Source organism: Aquarana catesbeiana, linkage group LG01 (genome assembly GCF_042186555.1).
Source record: "Aquarana catesbeiana isolate 2022-GZ linkage group LG01, ASM4218655v1, whole genome shotgun sequence".
NCBI classification, from domain to species: domain Eukaryota; kingdom Metazoa; phylum Chordata; class Amphibia; order Anura; family Ranidae; genus Aquarana; species Aquarana catesbeiana.
Genome location: NC_133324.1, coordinates 634,212,849 through 634,231,333, shown reverse-complemented (window position 1 = coordinate 634,231,333; position 18,485 = coordinate 634,212,849).

The following is an 18,485-nucleotide window of genomic DNA, read 5'->3' as shown; positions in this document are numbered from 1 at the left end:
AGTGGGGGTTATTTACTGAAGGCAAATCCACTTTGCACTACAAGCACACTTGAAAATGCACTTGTAGTGCAAAGTGGATTTGCCTTTAGTAAATGCCCCCCCATTTTCCCTGTAACTACACCAACTTACTATTAAAAAAATGGTATTGAGCATTAAAAGAAGAAGCCACACATTGTTGAGTATAAAACATTTTACTCCAAGCACATTCACATGTGCGTTATAAAAGGTTTTTTTTAACAAACCAACATCTTTGGTGTATAACATGTATGTTTGACAGTATATAGCCTTTTTTTGTGGCTAAACAGGCATGTTTAAAACCATAACATACACATCCCCAACTTGATAAAGTGAAGGCCATATGAGACATTAGTATGTCAAAACCGTGTTGATTTTGCCTTCATCAGATGGGGTGATCTCACCCCTGTAAAAGCCAAATTTTGAAGATGCACACAAATTGGGACTCAAAATTTACATTTCCTTCATGATCCCATGCCTAAAATGTGTGTCTTTTCCCTACATCTTTTGCTAAAGCCACAAAACACACAGTGCAACTCCTTCCTCGCAACTAAAGTAGATGAGAGGAAGGGGTTGCACCCCCGAAACACGTCCATTGATCCCTCATGATGGGAGCTAGCACATGTTGACAAACTGGGCCTTATTTCAGAAAGGACAATCCACTTTGTCCTACAAGTGCACTTTCAAGTGCACTTGTAGGACAAAGTGTTTTTTCTTTTTTGAAATAAGCCACAGTGTGTCAACATGTGCTAGCTCCCATCATGGGGGATCAATGGATGCGTTTCGGGGGTGCAACCCCTTCCTCTCACCTACTTTTTTTGCAAGGAAGGGGTTGCACCCACAAAAGCGTACATTGATATCCCATGATGGCAGATAGCACATGTTGACACGCTGTGTGTGTCTTCAAAAATTTGGCTTTGCAATTACTTTAAAAAACGTACAACAATAACGAAATGATTTACATTTTTTGGGGTTTAGATTTTGCATAAAACAATGATGTTGCTCAGTCATTTTTAAACATCATTGATATTTTGCTTCAGCTTGTCTAAATCCCGATTGCATACCATGATCTCACTGATGAGGACTTGTGCACTTGCACTGCTGAAGTGAGTTTCTTCTTCCACAACATCCACATCACCTAAAAATAAAAAAACACACCATGTATTATAAATATGCAGGCATCCATCTATTACCTGAAGCTGTGGTCTCAGACACTGACCTGTTGTGGACACCATTTCGAACACTTCCTGAACCCCTGCATCCACATCCTCAGGTTCTGCATCCACATCCTCAGGTTCTGCATTTCATTAGGTTGTGGTGTGGGCTTCCTGGTGTCCTCAGATGTCTTGATTTTTTTCTCCCCTATGTGAATACAAAAAAGGTATACTTAGCAGACAGATATTTGAGGTGAGAAATAGTAATATAAAACATTGCTTGAAAGTGTCATCAAATTGTCTGTTTTGGCAGCATTCCAAGCTGAAGACATGATTTTTTCCCTTTTTAAAGCTGGAATACTTACCTGTTTTGTTAAAGTTTCACACATGGAGAGACCCCTAGTATACAATGGTGCACCTGTGTGGGACACCATAAAAAGGTTGTTCTGTGTCCCACACTAGTGCTCCTGCGTCCAGATGTGTAAACAGCTGCCGAGTGTCCTCTCCTTACACTGAATCAAGTTTGCACTTCATTATAGTTACAAACACATCTAGACAACAATGTAATAACCTTCTTTGAATAGAAATAGGCATGAACAAATGTAGTTAACCTGCATCTGCCAAAAACGTTGTATTAGTGGTCGAACGAACGATGTTTAATACAAACAATTACTGTGCCCACGAACCTCAAACTTAGCATTTTAACTTTACAACAGTAAAGACAAGCACATGGACCAGCATTAAAATAATAATAATAATAGGAACACAGGACAAATACTTACTTTTTTGCAGCACTTTCCTGATCCTTCTGTACTGATCGTGCTCCCTCAATTTCAGGTCTGACCAGCGTTTCCTCAATTGCTCCTTGGATCGTCGTTCCCCAAAATTCCTGTGTGCAGACTTCTCACAACTTTAGTCATGATCTTGGCCTTTCTCACATTTGGGTTTCTGTACAGTCCATACTTCCCATCATAGTCTGCCCTCTTCAAGATGTCCACCATCTCCACCATCTCTACAAAGGACATATTTAAAGGCCTTATATCTGCTCCTGGATCTGGAACTGCCTTGCTCCGGGCTTTCCTCATCGTTGCTGCTCTCTGCACGCACCTGCTGTACATGTGCTCTCTCACTACCCTGAAAGAGAAGAGGTGGGAAATACACTAGAAAGAAGGACAGGGGTGAAGTTTGACGCATGTGCAGTGTATATAAAGCATAACTCGCGGGCGTCGTACATACGATCTGTGAGTGGAGGACGGAGGATCGTAAGCGTGATTGCGCAAACGAAGGTACAATTGTAACTTGGGGCATCAGTGGTTAGTGGACTATACTGCTTATATATTGCGGCCTATATTGGGACAAGATTAGGAGAGTTTAGCCTGACATTAGGGTTTGTCTTGTGTTGTGTCTTGTAGCTAAAATGGTGGATAAATTCACTGACCCGGACTTCCTGCCCAAATTCCTACACATGGAGCAGCCTTGTCTCTGGCAAGTCCAGAACAGGGACTACTCCAACAAGCAAAAGAGGAAGGCAGCGCTGGATAAACTGTTGGAATTGGTGAAGCCTGTTTACATCAACTATTTAAAGGACAAAATTGGAAGCCTGAGGAGCACATAGGGAGCGCAAGAAAGTCCAGGATTCCATGAGCTGGAGCAGCAGCAGATGACGTATATGTCCCCAGGCTGTGGTACTTCGTCAGACTGCATTTTTTGTCAGACCAGATGGAACCCAGGCCATCACTATCTACACTTTTTTTCAACACTTCCTTCCACATCAGCTGAGGCTCCTGAAGTACAACCTGTGCCTTCAACCCAGGAAGAAGATGTGGAGGAGCCCAGCTTGGCCCAGGTATAGCATTGTTGAACATATTTCTTGTCAAAAATGGAATGATGTTAACTAGATGTTATTGATCACTAATTTCAGATTTAACAAAGTGGTTTACATATCAATAGACAGTAGTAGCCAAAAATGATTGGGACAAGAATGAAAAATGCTGGAGTCAGAATGATAGTCTTTTCTATTTATTAACATTCAATTTGCAACAGTCATGAGCTCAAAATTGTGTGTGATTGATGACCAAAAACTAAAACTATGTACCATTTTCATACACAGGAAAGTCTCAGCCAGGAGGTGGCCGTGGCAAGCAGCCTGATGGAATCCCAGGTTCCTCCCCTCTGCCCTCCAACCAAAAGGACCAGGAAGGTGAGGAACCTGGAGGAGTCAGCGACTGCTGTCCTTCGCCAGGCTACTACGGCACTTAACATAACCTCTGGTGTCCACGAGACATTTGGCTGTGTGAGAGCAAGCAAACTGGAACACATGGAGGAGGGCCAATGCACAATCTGTGAGGAAATCATTTTGAAGGTCCTAAACAAGGGGACGAGGGGCGAACTCACAAATAAAACCCATCTGTGTGAGTTGGACACCACCAACACCACAGCCACCCAACCCACCAGAGCAGCATGGAAGGAAGCGTGGAAGGAAGTGTTGAGAGTGATGGCCTGGGTTTTGTGTGGTCTGGCAAAAGACGCAGGCTGTTGTAAGACCACAGCCTCGGGACATATATGTCATCTTCTGCTGCTCCCAATCTCTCAGAGTCCAAGACCGTATTGTGCTCCCTATTAAATGGACTCCTCAGGTTACCAATTTTAACAGTCAAATAATTGATGACTGCCCTGGGGTACAAAGGCTTCACCAATTCCAACTGTTTCTCCAGCGTTGCCCTCCTCTTTATTTTGTTATGACCCCTATTAAATTTCTAATTTTTGTTTTGACAAATACTTGGCTATGTGTTTTACTTAAAAAAGGACAGTTTGTTTGTGAGTAGGCAGGTACATTTCAAAAATACAATGTCAAATTAACAAGGGACACCAACATAGTTGTATCTTTGAGGTTAAAAAAATACAAGATAATAATGGTGTTGTGGTAACTTGACACACAAAAGGAAAAAAAAAAATAGGGAGATCACGAGAAAAAATAAATAAATAAAAATATGGAGATCACTAGAAAAAAAACAAAAAACAAAAACACATATTATTCAGGAGATCACAAGAAATAATAAAAAATACGTTGGTCAGAACTCTGCGAATATCATCAGCAAAGCAACTTCATTGTTATAGCATTATAAAGAAGAAGAGAATGCGCTGCACTGAGAAATTTCAAAATTTGTCGCGTGACGAATGTGATATCTCCATTACGAACGCTAGTTTTACAAGACCGAGCACTTCCGGCTCGTACTTGATTCTGAGCATGTGTGAACTTTTGTGCGCGGACTTGTGTACACATGATCAGACTTTGTTCGTGGAAAATTTGAGAACCTGCTGGCAAAGATTTGTTGGCGGAAAGTCCAGCAGCAAATGTTCGATGGAGCATACACACAGTCGGACTTTCCGACAAAAAGCTCACATCCAACATTTCCCATCGGAAACTCTGACCGCGTGTACGCGGCATTAGAGTTATCATGGGAAAAAGGTGTGTTCACTGAAGCTTTATCAGCAATCCTTGTTTCCATGACAACCCAAAATCCAATAGTCCCAGGGACAGAAAGTGAACAGGGGCACAGACAGAAGAACAAATGTTACAGGGGTGTTAACCCTTTACCTATGTGTAGAATATGTATGCATAGCTCCCAACTGTCCCTGATTTGGAGGGACTGTCCCAGATTTGGAGCAATGCCCCTCTGTCCCTCTTTCCTCCTTATTTGTCCCTCATTTTGGTCTGATCTATATAGATGTATATAAAATGCACTTTTTATATATCAAAAGGTGTTTTCCAGTGCTAAAACTTTCACCTGATTTCTAAATTGCTGTATTTGGAAATTCCAAAAGCCAATTTAAAGGATATATATATATATATATATATATATATATATATATAGTAGTGGTAAAAAAAGCACTTGTGGGTTCAACCAATATTGTTTTTTTGTACAATTCTCCTTTAAGGGGGTGTGGCCAGGGGTGTGTCCTATGCCTGCATACTTTTGCTGATAGGTGTCCCTCATTTCCATCTCAAAAAGTTGGGAGGTATGTGTATGTGTTGTATTTACATGGGGTGGGAACAGGAAATAGGAAGTTACGAAGTGAAACTAGAAGAAATAGGTTTTACATGTGGCTCTCTACTGACTGGAATAAATAAGCTCTTCACAAGATTCATCTGACTATTCATCATTGCTTCTACAAAATCTACATGGTGACAGAAGTGGAATCGTTGTAACATCATGGCTCAGAATCTGCGTGGCATACAACCTCTAATCTTTGATAATGAGATTGCTAACAACTAGCTGAAATTCAAAAGAGAATGGGACTCTCAGACAAGTCAAAAAAGGTACAAGCTTACACTATTCTCAATTTTGCTGGTTCAGATGCACTAGATAAATATGAGTAATTTCATTTTCAAGATAATGAGGACAGAGAGGACCCTGATGTCTTAATCAAGAAATTTGATGAGATATGCTTACCATAACGTAATGTAAATAATCAGGGCTTTTTTTCTCAGAGAATAGGTGCAGGAACCCACCCTCCCCAATCAACTCCCTGCCCCAAACCCCACCCCTATCCCCGCCCCAAATCCTGCCATTCCTCGGGTAAGAGAAGTAAAGTGTTGCCAAACAATGGATGTAGTCAAGGCTCACCTTCCCCCACCCCCGTCCACAGCTCACCTCACCCATCTACAGCCCACCCTCTACCCCCCTGTCCAAAGTTCAAAACCCCATCCACAGGTCACCTTCTCTTCTCCCATCCACAGCTCACCCCCCATGCACAGCTTACCTTCTCTTCTCTTGTCCACAGCTCACCCCCTCTCCCCACAGCTCGCCCTCTCTCAACCTCTCCACAGCTACCCCCCCCCCATAGCTACCCCCCATAGGTTACCCTCTATTCTCTCATTCACAGTTCATCTCCTCCCCCTCACCCACAAATTACCTTCTCTTCTCTTATCCACAGTTCACGCCCCACCCATCCACAGCTCGCCCTCTTCGCTCCGACATTCACCTTAGCATGCGCACCCCCCTCCCCCATCCACAACTCCACAACTCACCTTTTAACCTCTGTCAACATGTCACCTCTGCACACCCCCCGATCCACAGCTTATACCCCCAGTTCACAATCACCTCTGCACCCCCTTCTACAGCTTATCTCCCCCCCTCCACATTTCACTTTTGCACCCCTATCTACAGCTCACCCCAGTCCACAGCTTTAAATCTCTACAACACCCCCTCCCATCTTCCACCTCTGTACCCCAAGCATCCCCCCCAGCTCTCTTAACTCTGTACAAATCCCCCTGCCCACAGCTCTCACTTTGCACAATCTAACATCCACAGTCTCCTCTCTCTCTGCACAACCAGCCCCCCTTCCTCCCTCTTTCCCTCGGCAGCACTGTTACTGGCATTAGAGCAGTGCAGCAGACTTCCATTCTGTTAGTCAGATCAGGCTTCTTTTTCTCCCTCAGCCTGCTGCGCAGTCTCCTCCATGGAGCTCCGCCTGTCAGATCAGTGAAGCACATAACCGAGGAGGAGTTTCAGAACGCTTCACTCGGCTCCGTGCTACATCTGGAATCCTCATTAATGCCAACAGTTGCGGCGTCTAGACCCGATCCCAAGGCACCAATCAGTCAGCTGTGGGGCACATACCCTGGGTGCTAGCATACAGAAGTCGGTGGAGGAAGAGAAAGGTATAGAAAACTTCTACCGGAGAGGACTGCCTAAGGTGGTGGAACTGTGTTCCGGCACGTTCCGGCAGAAAAAAAAATCCCTGGTAATAGTTGACAGACATGCATTTAACATGATGGCTCAGAAACCTGATGAAGGAATACTATCCTAAGCAGCCACACTGAGACTGCTGGCTAAAAAAAAAAATGTGATTTTGGTGCACTAACAGATGAACTGATACGTGACTCGATTGTATGTGTGATCTACAATGATGCTGTACGTGTTCAGTGAGAAAGATTTAACATTGGAAACAGCCATCAGAATATGTATGTTGTTTGAACATTCTGAAACGGCCACTAAGGAACTAAAAAGAAAGGCAGAAGTGTTTTTGGTGCAACAGAACAAAAGGCAATGCAGCAACAGTCGTAGTAAACACACTACTGAGCGCAACAAGTGTCCGGCTTTTGGGTATAACTCATGCAACAAATTGAATCATTTTGCAAAATGTTGTAGGTCCAAGCCTCAAAATAGAGGTGTGTAGATGACACCATCTAGTCATGCTAAACAACAAAATGTGCACAGAATTAATGAAGTGGAATGTGATGATCACCAAAACTGTTTTCATTGTGAAAGTGTGGACCTAATTGCAAATAAGGGAGAAGTATTCACCACCCTCTCAACAGCATACAACAAACATGTCAAGTTGAAATTTACACTGGTGCCAAATGCAATGTCCTGTCCTTATCCACATTGCACAACATTGACCCCAAAGCTGAAATTGATCAGTCAAATAAAGTAAACCTGATAGCTTATGGCGGTCAAACAATTCAGACACTAGGCACTTCTACCTTGGATCTATCAGGGGACAAGCTGCTATTCCACATTGTGGATAGAAATGTTAAGAGCCTGCTAGGCTTACCAGACAGCATGCGCTTAAATATAATACGACTCAGTCCAGTAGTACATGCAGTACAACAACAGGCTCTTGAGATGACCGCTTATGAGGACTTATTTTGAACTGACACGGTTGGTAGGCTTCCAGTCATGTCAGGGCCATCTTACTGAGCGGGCACCCCTGGGCACTGCCCCAGGTTCACATGGGGTCCCATCAGAGCCAGATAAATAGAAGTAGCAGTGGGGCAAGGGAGTCGGACTTAGCGGGCACAGGCAGTCCGACAGGGCCGCCATCAGGGGGGTACAGAGCCCATAAACTAGTAAGGGGCCCGAGGCCCTCGAGCGTCTAGAAGGACCCTGCTGTGTGGCGGGGATGGGAGAAGGCAGGGGCGGGTGCAGGAGAGCTCCGTGGCTGCGCTGGCTTTCGGAATGTGTGTGTCATTGAGCTCTCACATCGGGCTCTATGCTGCCACCTTTGGTAAATTCCTGCATGTGCACCCCTCATTTGTTCTGCACAAGAGCTGGAACCAGGAACACCGCCTAACAAGTAAGGGCTGTTCAACAAGTAAGGGGGGGGTTGTGTGTGTCTGTGTACGTGTGTGTGTCTCTGTTTACATGTGTGTGCCTGTGTACATGTGTGTCTGTGTACATATGTGCGTGTGCACATGTGTGTGCGTGCCTTTGTGTGTGTATCTGTGACTGTGTACATGTGTGTGTGTCTGTGTACATGTGTGTGTGTCTGTGTACATGTGTGCCTGTGTACATGTGTGTGCCTGTTTACATGTGTGTGTCTGTGTACATGTGTGTGCCTGTGTATATACGTGTGTGTGTGTGTGCGTGTGTCTGTGTACAAGTGTGTGCATGTGTGTCTGTGTACAAGTGTGTGTGTGCCTGTGTACGTGTGATATATATATACACATGTGAGGGAGAATGAGACCGTAAAGGCGTTAGGGGGGCTGAGAACATACAGGTGTGAGGGGGGCTGAACGCATACCGGTGTGAGGGGGGATTGAGAGCGTACAGATGTGAGGGGGCTGAGAGCGTACAGGTGTGAGGGGGGCTGAGAGTGTACAGGTGTGAGGGGGGCTGAGAGCATACAGGTGTGAGGGGGGCTGAGAGTGTACAGGTGTGAGGGGGGCTGAGCGCTTACAGGTGTGAGGGAGGTTGAGAGCATACAGGTGTGAGAGGGGCTGAGAGCGTATAGGTGTGAGGGGGGCTGAGAGTGTACAGGTGTGAGATGGCTGCGAACGTACAAGTTTGAGTTACACTATCATGCATAATGTAGATCATCCAGATGAAACTACATTATGCACTGTAAAAAAACGCATTGACGTAATCACGGTTCTGTCATGTGATGCCACTTTACCAAGCTCCCAGCTTTGAGGACGCTGACTACACACGGAGACATCCGACCATGACGCCACTCAGCCGGCCATATAGGCGAAGGCATAGCCGGACGCACACTGATATCAGTGCCTGTAGAGGAGTGACAGACCTATGGAGGGGACTATAGAGGATGGAGGCCATTTGCGTATACATCGTATGAGTGGTAAAGTACCTCTAATACTTGATGAAAGTTTTCAGCTCACTACAGGTGACTTAAAAGAAAGCATCTGAATATATGAAGCCTCACATCTCCTAACCTCGGTTGCACGATTAGCAATACCCGGAAGGGACTAAAAGTCTATCACCTATTAAAGGTGTATTCAGCATCAGGACTAAACACGATCCTAATAAAGGATCTATTTACCATCCTTTAAACAGCTGTTACCGGGACTTTTCCAGGATATTTTTTTCATATGTATAAGATCTACACTTGATAGATTTTTTCCAACACTTGGTTAAAGACTATTCAAGAATCGTTCCCCCAGATGGAAAGATTTTATGTCTCCCAACATCATGCACTTTAGGACATTTATTGCTCCCTTATAAGTAATTCCCAAATTAGTCAGCCTCCTCTGTCCTTTCCCCTTTCCCCTATCCATTTCTTCCTGGAGCTACGCACAGGTTAAGTTGTCACTTTATATAGTACTCTCTTTTCTTTAAAGACATTTATATTATATTTCATCTGACAATTTAACCTGTCTGTTGCTATGCGGCGTCTGGACGCTTCTTTTTAATTGTTATATGTAGTGTCTTATGTTTTCGTGTTTGTGTGATGCATCAAATATTGCAGTGATTTTTTTTATTGGCCATTACAGTGAAGCTGCTATATATTTTTTTGAATTTTGGTTTATTATTTTTCCAATTTGTTTGAAATTGATTTAATAAATATGAATTTTTGATACTCTTAAAAGGATCTATAAGTAACTCTTTTCTGGTGCCTCATGTAAGGATGTTAGAGTGCTGCTTTAAGATATGTTATACAAGAAGAAATGTATTTTGCTTTCTTATGCAGAAAATTAGAAGTGCAAAGATTATTTGCGAGCTATGTACTTGAACAGGATGTATGTGTGGTTAGCCTGACATTTTAATATAGACAATGAATAACAAAGTTATAACATGTTAGAAGTTGGGTGTCTGGAACATTGGCAGATTGCCTAGCATACGTGGTCACATATATATATAAACTTATATTTAGATATAGCCTCAGGGATATCTATAGGCAGAATATGCAATTTATGACGTTTTAAGCTTATTTTTTCATAAAGTCTATGCTTCAATCTCATTGGCTGATAATAAGAGGGAGGTTTTTCTCTCTCTCTGTAAGTGTATAAGATATATGCAAACCCAGTAAACCATTGTAATTTCGATTCACCATCCCATGTGTGTGTCTTGATTACCCGATCGATCAGAGAGTTCTATCCATACACCCATAGGTCCAACCCGGGTTCAAAGGAGAAATAGGGGCGGCTTAACAGAAATGGTACCAGAAGTGGTGGCGATCGATTGCAAGGTGAGTGGAAACTTTGTAAATTTATTTTACGAAGCCTTTTCACTTATCCTAGCACGATTGACCCCTATTGTTTTTTTTAAATTTTATAATCTCGAGGATTGCTAGGTTGGCTCTCCTGGGATAAAGAAGTCGCATAGTTTTAATGGTTAAATGATGTCCCGCTAGGCTGGCCAGACTTATAGGATTATAGAGAGCATTTGATGCTTTCTTAAAATACAGGACGGGTGTATGGAGCTCTAAAAAAAAAGAAGGGGAAATTGTGTGCACACAATTTAACGTTGTTTCTTCGTGAATATATTGCTCTGTATTTTGTTGTGATCATATGCATGTGTGAATATATACTTCGACATAAGGGAGTTGATTTACTATTTGGTTTGATCTTGATAAGTGATATACATAAAGTTATAGAGTTATATCAGTATTATTGTGTTTGTTGTGTGTTAAACAAATGTCACAAAGGTGTTCTGAGTGTATTACCATCTTAAACTGAGAAAGGGACCTTTATTAAGAGAAGGTACTCCAAGGGTTCAAATGTTGAGATTCATTATACAAAATAATTTTGTATTTGAAGAAGGTTTAACAGTAAGAGGAGTAATAAGTATTATAAGTATCATTGTGACATTAAGGATATTGTGTAATAATTATGGGAAAAAAAATTAGGGAAGGAAGCTCCCGAAGGTGAGCGGGACCAACCTTCCCCCTATGATTTTGTAAAAGGCACTTGTGGGGCAAATTGTGTCAATCCTTTTTGGGAAAATGTACAAACTCATGCACATCAGTTGTATCTTTCAGGCTTGGGGTCATTGGGACCGTGTTCCCTGGAAGATTGGGAGGAGGTAATGAAAATTTGTGGGACGCATAATCGACACAATTACCCCCCGGGTGACACTGGGATTGTAAATATAAGATGAAATGTTGTAAAATGTACTAAGGGAAAGACAGGGAGAAAGAGAGAGGGAAGCAAAGAGGCTAGAGAAAAAAAAAATCAGAAGAACTAGCTATAGCATTACAAGAAGTAGAGTCTGCGGGTCAGATAATCCTTTGTTCTGCAAACAAAGAGAAGGAACCCTTTAAGGCCCTTCCTTTGATCACGATAGGTAATACTCAGGTTCAGATCCCCCTCCCTGTCGGCTAATATAAGGGACACCTGCCCTAAACCTAGAAAGGATCCCAGAGCTGCTGCAGCTTTTCTAAAAAGGTATTGTACAGGAGCTAGGATGGGTGCAGAAGATCTCCAAATCATTATTCAAGCAGTATACCCTGAAACCACGGTTGAATTTGATGTAGTGGCAGCTTTTATCACGGCAGATCCCTATGACAAACCTGAAGGGTGGGATATTTTTTGGGGCCAACTAGGACTAGCTTGGCAGAAAGCATACAAAGGGGACACAAGTGTACACACTATGTTGTCTTGCAAACAAAATCCCGGGGAAGATTTTTACTCATTTTTGGTTTGTCTACATAAAATATATCCTTTACTGATTGTAGGTTTATCACTCCAGAATGTACAGAGGGTTGCTCAATGGGTATTAATGGAACTGATGTCCAACATAAAGTGACTCCTCCATTACAAGTTAGTACATTACAGGACGAACCTCTTACAACTATGTGTTTTGCTGTTTTGACTGACTGACCTTTCCCTAATGGGAAGAGACTTAATGTCTGCTTTAAGAATCAATATAAGATTTGACCAAGAAGGTGGATTGACAGCAAAGTCTCCACTATGTGACTTGACTAATCCTAAATATCAAAACTTCAGGGAACATTACATGCTTCTACCTTGACCGCTAGAAAATCACCCAATTTGGGCTAAGGACAAAACCTCTGTAGGACATCTTAATTGTACACCTTACTCTCCTACTTTCAAACCCAACACAATATCACACTTCCAAAAACAATATCCCCTTACAGAAGAAAAACTGCAGGGCATTTCACCATTGATTGAAGACTACAAAAAGGAAGGCATACTAAAGGAAATAGTTAGTCCATGGAACACACTTTTTTTTTTTTTTTTAGTGTACCGGTTGGGGAGGACGGACAAAGGATCTTTGGTTTTGTTTGGGGCCGGGTCAATTGGACATGGCTCCCACAAGAATTTGTTGACAGCCCAGCAGCCTTCTCTATGGTGTTGAAACAATCCCTTGATGACTGGACACCTCCTCAGGGTTCCATACTGCTTCAATATGTAGATGACCTACTGCTGTGTAGTGAGAGCCAGGGACGCTGTGAGTCCAACTCTGAGCATCGCCTCACCTCAGAAGGTCACTAGGTGTCTTGCAAAGAGATCCGGTGGTGCAGGTCGCAGGTTGAGTATTTGGAGTGTAAAATCAAACAAGGGGAACGTTTGGTGTCACCGGCTCGGGTCAAAGTACTTACATGCCTCAGTCCCCCGAAGGAGAAGGCCGCGCTTCTCTCCTTCCTCGGCTCGATTGTCTACTGCAGACAATGGATACCTGATTGCTCACACTGGGATTCGATCCTTAGAGCAGCTACGTTGTTGGGCTCTCCAAAAATGATTAATTGGACTGAGGAAATGCTACAAGCATTTACCACCCTCACTGCGTCCCTCTCAAGGGCACCTGCATTGGGTCTTACCCGTGCAGGTTCAGGGGATGCCCTCTTGCCTTCAAGCTCTCGGGGCTTGTGCAATGGCTGTAAAGGAGGCATCCAAATTAACATTGGGAGGGCAGACAACATTATACACAACACATTCGGTAGTTCACCTTATGCAGAACATGAGTACTCAGCACATGACAGCACAACGTACAAGTGGCTATGAAGTTATACTCTTTAACACACAACATCTTGACATCAAATCATGTTCAGAGACCACACCACAAGTCAGGTTTCTACATTCTCTTGCATCTTTCAGAAACTGATCCTATTCCTCAACATGACTGTAATCAACAGCTTTTAGAATCTACTTCTCCTCGTTCTGATTTAAAAGACACCCCCAACCCTGATTACCTACATGTGTTTGTAGACGATAGCTGTACACGTCCTGACGATCACACATACAAGACTGGTTACTCAGTTGTCAGGCTCCCAGACAATATCTTAGAAAGTAAACCACTGCGAGTAACTTCAGCGCAACTCCTCTTTGAAGGACAGGATGTGAATGTTTACACAGATAGCATGTGGACGCTTTATTGAAACGCTCCTTCTTCCTTGCCACATTAATGTAATTAAGATTCGCGGGCATTCATATGATAAAACAGAAATAGCAAAAGGGAATGCACTCGCTGATAGGTTGATTTGATAGGTATTCAATGGAAACTACACATCCCTTATCATCCCCAAAGTGCAGGAGGAGTAGTAGAAAAGATGAACAGAAATATTAAAGATAAACTAAAGAAAGCGACAGGAGGAACTTTGAGAAACTGGTTAGATTTTCTTCCCGCGATACTTTTCCAAATCCGTACCTCACCCCTTTCTAGAAACGGCTTATCCCCTTATGAGATATTAACCACTTGAGCCCCGGACCATTATGCTGCCTAAGGACCAGAGGTCTTTTTCCAATTTGGCACTGCGTCGCTTTAACTGCTAATTGCGCGGTTATGCAATGCTGTACCCAAACGAAATTTGCGTCCTTTTCTTCCCACAAATAGAGCTTTCTTTTGATGGTATTTGATCACTTCTGCAGTTTTTATTTTTTGCGCTATAAACGGAAAAAGACCGAAAATTTTGAAAAAAAATGATATTTTCTACTTTTTGTTATAAAAAAAATCCAATAAACTCAATTTTAGTCATACATTTAGGCCAAAATGTATTTCGGCCACATGTCTTTGGTAAAAAAAATGTCAATAAGCGTATATTTATTGGTTTGCGCAAAAGTTATAGCGTCTACAAACTAGGGTACATTTTCTGGAATTTACACAGCTTTTAGTTTATGACTGCCTATGTCATTTCTTGAGGTGCTAAAATGGCAGGGCAGTACAAAACCCCCCCAAATGACCCCATTTTGGAAAGTAGACACCCCAAGGAAATTGCTGATAGGCATGTTGAACCCATTGAATATTTATTTTTTTTGTCCCAAGTGATTGAATAATGACAAAAAAAAAAAAAAAAAAAAATATTTACAAAAAGTTGTCACTAAATGATATATTGCTCACACAGGCCATGGGCCTATGTGGAATTGCACCCCAAAATATATTCAGCTACTTCTCCTGAGTACGGGGATACCACATGTGTGGGACTTTTTGGGAGCCTAGCCGCGTATGGGACCCCGAAAACCAATCACCGCCTTCAGGATTTCTAAGGGTGTAACTTTTTGATTTCACTCTTCACTGCCTATCACAGTTTCGGAGGCCATGGAATGCCCAGGTGGCACAACCCCCCCCCAAATGACCCCATTTTGGAAAGTAGACACCCCAAGCTATTTGCTGAGAGGCATATTGAGTCCATGGAATATTTTATATTTTGACACAAGTTGCGGAAAAGTGACACTTTTTTTTTTTTTTTTTTTTTTTTTGCACAAAGTTGTCACTAAATGATATATTGCTCACACAGGCCATGGGCCTATGTGGAATTGCACCCCAAAATACATTTAGCTGCTTCTCCTGAGTATGGGGATACCACATGTGTGGGACTTTTTGGGAGCCTAGCCGCGTACGGGGCCCCGAAAACCAATCACCGCCTTCAGCGTTTTTAAGGGCGTGAATTTTTGATTTTACTCTTCACTGCCTAACACCGTTTCGGAGGCCATGGAATGCCCAGGTGGCACAAACCCCCCCCAAATGACCCCATTTTGGAAAGTAGACACCCCAAGCTATTTGCTGAGAGGCATGGTGAGTATTTTGCAGCTCTCATTTGTTTTTGAAAATGAAGAAAGACAAGAAAAAACTTTTTTTTTTTTTCTTTTTTCAAATTTCAAAACTTTGTGACAAAAAGTGAGGTCTGCAAAATACTCACTATACCTCTCAGCAAATAGCTTGGGGTGTCTACTTTCCAAAATGGGGTCATTTGGGGGGGTTTTGTGCCACCTGGGCATTCCATGGCCTCCGAAACTGTGATAGGCAGTGAAGAGTGAAATCAAAAATTCACGCCCCTTAGAAAGCCTGAAGGCGGTGCTTGGTTTTCGGGGTCCCGTACGCGGCTAGGCTCCCAAAAAGTCTCACACATGTGGTATCCCCGTACTCAGGAGAAGCAGCAGAATGTATTTTGGGGTGTAATTTCACATATTCCCATGGCATGTTTGAGCAATATATCATTTAGTGACAACTTTGTGCAAAAAAAAAAAAAAAAAAAAAAAAATTTGTCTCTTTCCCGCAACTTGTGTCGCAATATAAAATATTCCATGGACTCGACATGCCTCTCAGCAAATAGCTTGGGGTGTCTACTTTCCAAAATGGGGTCATTTGGGGAGGTTTTGAACTGTCCTGGCATTTTATGCACAACATTTAGAAGCTTATGTCACACATCACCCACTCTTCTAACCACTTGAAGACAAAGCCCTTTCTGACACTTATTTTTTACATGAAAAAGTTTTTTTTTTTTTGCAAGAAAATTACTTTGAACCCCCAAACATTATATATTTTTTTAAAGCAAATGCCCTACAGATTAAAATGGTGGGTGTTTCATTTTTTTTTTTCACACAGTATTTGCGCAGCGATTTTTCAAACGCATTTTTTGGGGAAAAAACACACTTTTTTAAATTTTAATGCACTAAAACACACTATATTGCCCAAATGTTTGATGAAATAAAAAAGATGATCTTAGACCGAGTACATGGATACCAAACATGACATGCTTTACAATTGCGCACAAACGTGCAGTGGCAACAAAATAAATACATTTTTAAAAGCCTTTAAAAGCCTTTACAGGTTACCACTTTAGATCTACAGAGGAGGTCTACTGCAAAAATTACTGCCCTCGATCTGACCTTCGCGGCGATACCTCACATGCATGGTGCAATTGCTGTTTACGTTTGACGACAGACCGCCGCTTGCGTTCGCCTTAGCGCAAGAGCAGGGGGCGACAGGGGTGCTTTTTTTTTTTTTTTTTTTTTTCTTTATTATTTTTTTGCTTTTTTATCTTATTTTTAAACTGTTCCTTTCATTTTTTTTTTTTTTAAATCATTTTTATTGTTATCTCGGGGAATGTAAATATCCCCTATGATAGCAATAGGTAGTGACAGGTACTCTTTTTTGAAAAAATTGGGGTCTATTAGACCCTAGATCTCTCCTCTGCCCTCAAAGCATCTGACCACACCAAGATCGGTGTGATAAAATGCTTCCCCAATTTCCCAATGGCGCTATTTACATCCGGCGAAATCTAAGTCATAAAATGCTCGTAGCTTCCGGTTTCTTAGGCCATAGAGATGTTTGGAGCCACTCTTGTCTCTGATCAGCTCTATGGTCAGCTGGCTGAATCACCGGCTGCATTCTCAGGTTCCCTGTTGAGACAGGAGAGCCAGAGAAAAACACGGAAGACGGTGGGGGGGGGGGGGCATTCCCTCCCACGGCTTGTAAAGGCAGTCTAGAGGCTAATTAGCCGCTAGGATTGCTTTTACATGAAAGCCGACCGCTGGCTGAAAAGAATGATACCAAGATGATACCTAAACCTGCAGGCATCATTCTGGTATAACCACTCAAAGTTGTGAATGGCGTACCTGAAGACAAAAAAATGGTTAACAATAAAGCACAGTAAACAATAAAGTATAAATAATTACATACCTGAAAAACAAACATGATAAAACATAATAACAATAACAATAACAATAACAATAACAATAAAACACTGCAGAATAGAATACAGTAAAAAAAGAGCAGAACAATAGAGAGAGAGAATAGAGAGAGAGAACAATAAAACGACAACTATTTTTTTTTATTTTATATATATTTTTTTTTTTTTTACACTTTTTTTGTAACTAACTTTTATAACTGTAACCGGTTCCAGGTTCGGGTCTCTCAAAATGCGATGGCATCTTGGGAGACCCTGTGAAAGTGTGCCTAGTCTGTGCAATGCTGTACCCTACGCTAATACTCAACTAGTGTATGGTAGCGTTCAAAACATTCACCAATGCAAAGACCAGGATTGTCAGGACAGAAGGGACAATAATAGCGGGTGTCACGCCTATATCCGCGTTTGCTGCAGACACAACATCTTTTTGGGGGGGGTTCGTTGGGTAGGGGTACTCGGGAGCACATAAAAATGCCTCTCATGCAGCCGACTGCATTTCGTTGGGGGATGTGAATGGGGGAAGTACGGGCGCTGCAGAAGTGGTGGGTTCCCAATTAGGATTGGCGAATGCAGCAGGAAGGGCACTATGGGCACGACGGGCCTGTGTTTGTCTTCTTGGTGGCAGCGGGACACTACTTGTGCTTGTCACCTCACCAGCTTGAACTGCACTTATGGGACTCGCCACGTCACCAAGTGTTACTGCAGTGCTGGTTTGACTACGACCGGGGTGTACTAGGCCGCTGGTGCTTGCCAGTTCAATAAAAAGCTTCCAAAAAAACTGTTAGCGATCGCAGGGATCAGGCCTGACTCTGCGAACGCTGCAGTTATGCGTTTAGTGTTTTGTAAGTGACAGTGATCGATCGATACTGCACTTGGGTGGGCTGGACTGGGCCGGGCGGAGGGGCAAAACGCAGGTGCTAGCAGGTATCTGGGTTGATCCCGCTAACACTGCGTTTTTGGGAACCCTAAACTGCTGGGGACGCTAGTATAGATCTGATCTGATCGGATCAGATATTGATCCGTTCAGATACTATACCACTAAAGGAGGCGTATGCTGCGTGCGTGGGTGTTAGCGGTACTGGCGCTAACCTGACGCTGCCTGGGGCCGGTGCTTGCTAGTTCACCAAAATGCTACCAAAAAAACTGTTAGCGATCGCAGGGATCAGGCCTGACTCTGCGAACGCTGCAGTTATGCGTTTAGTG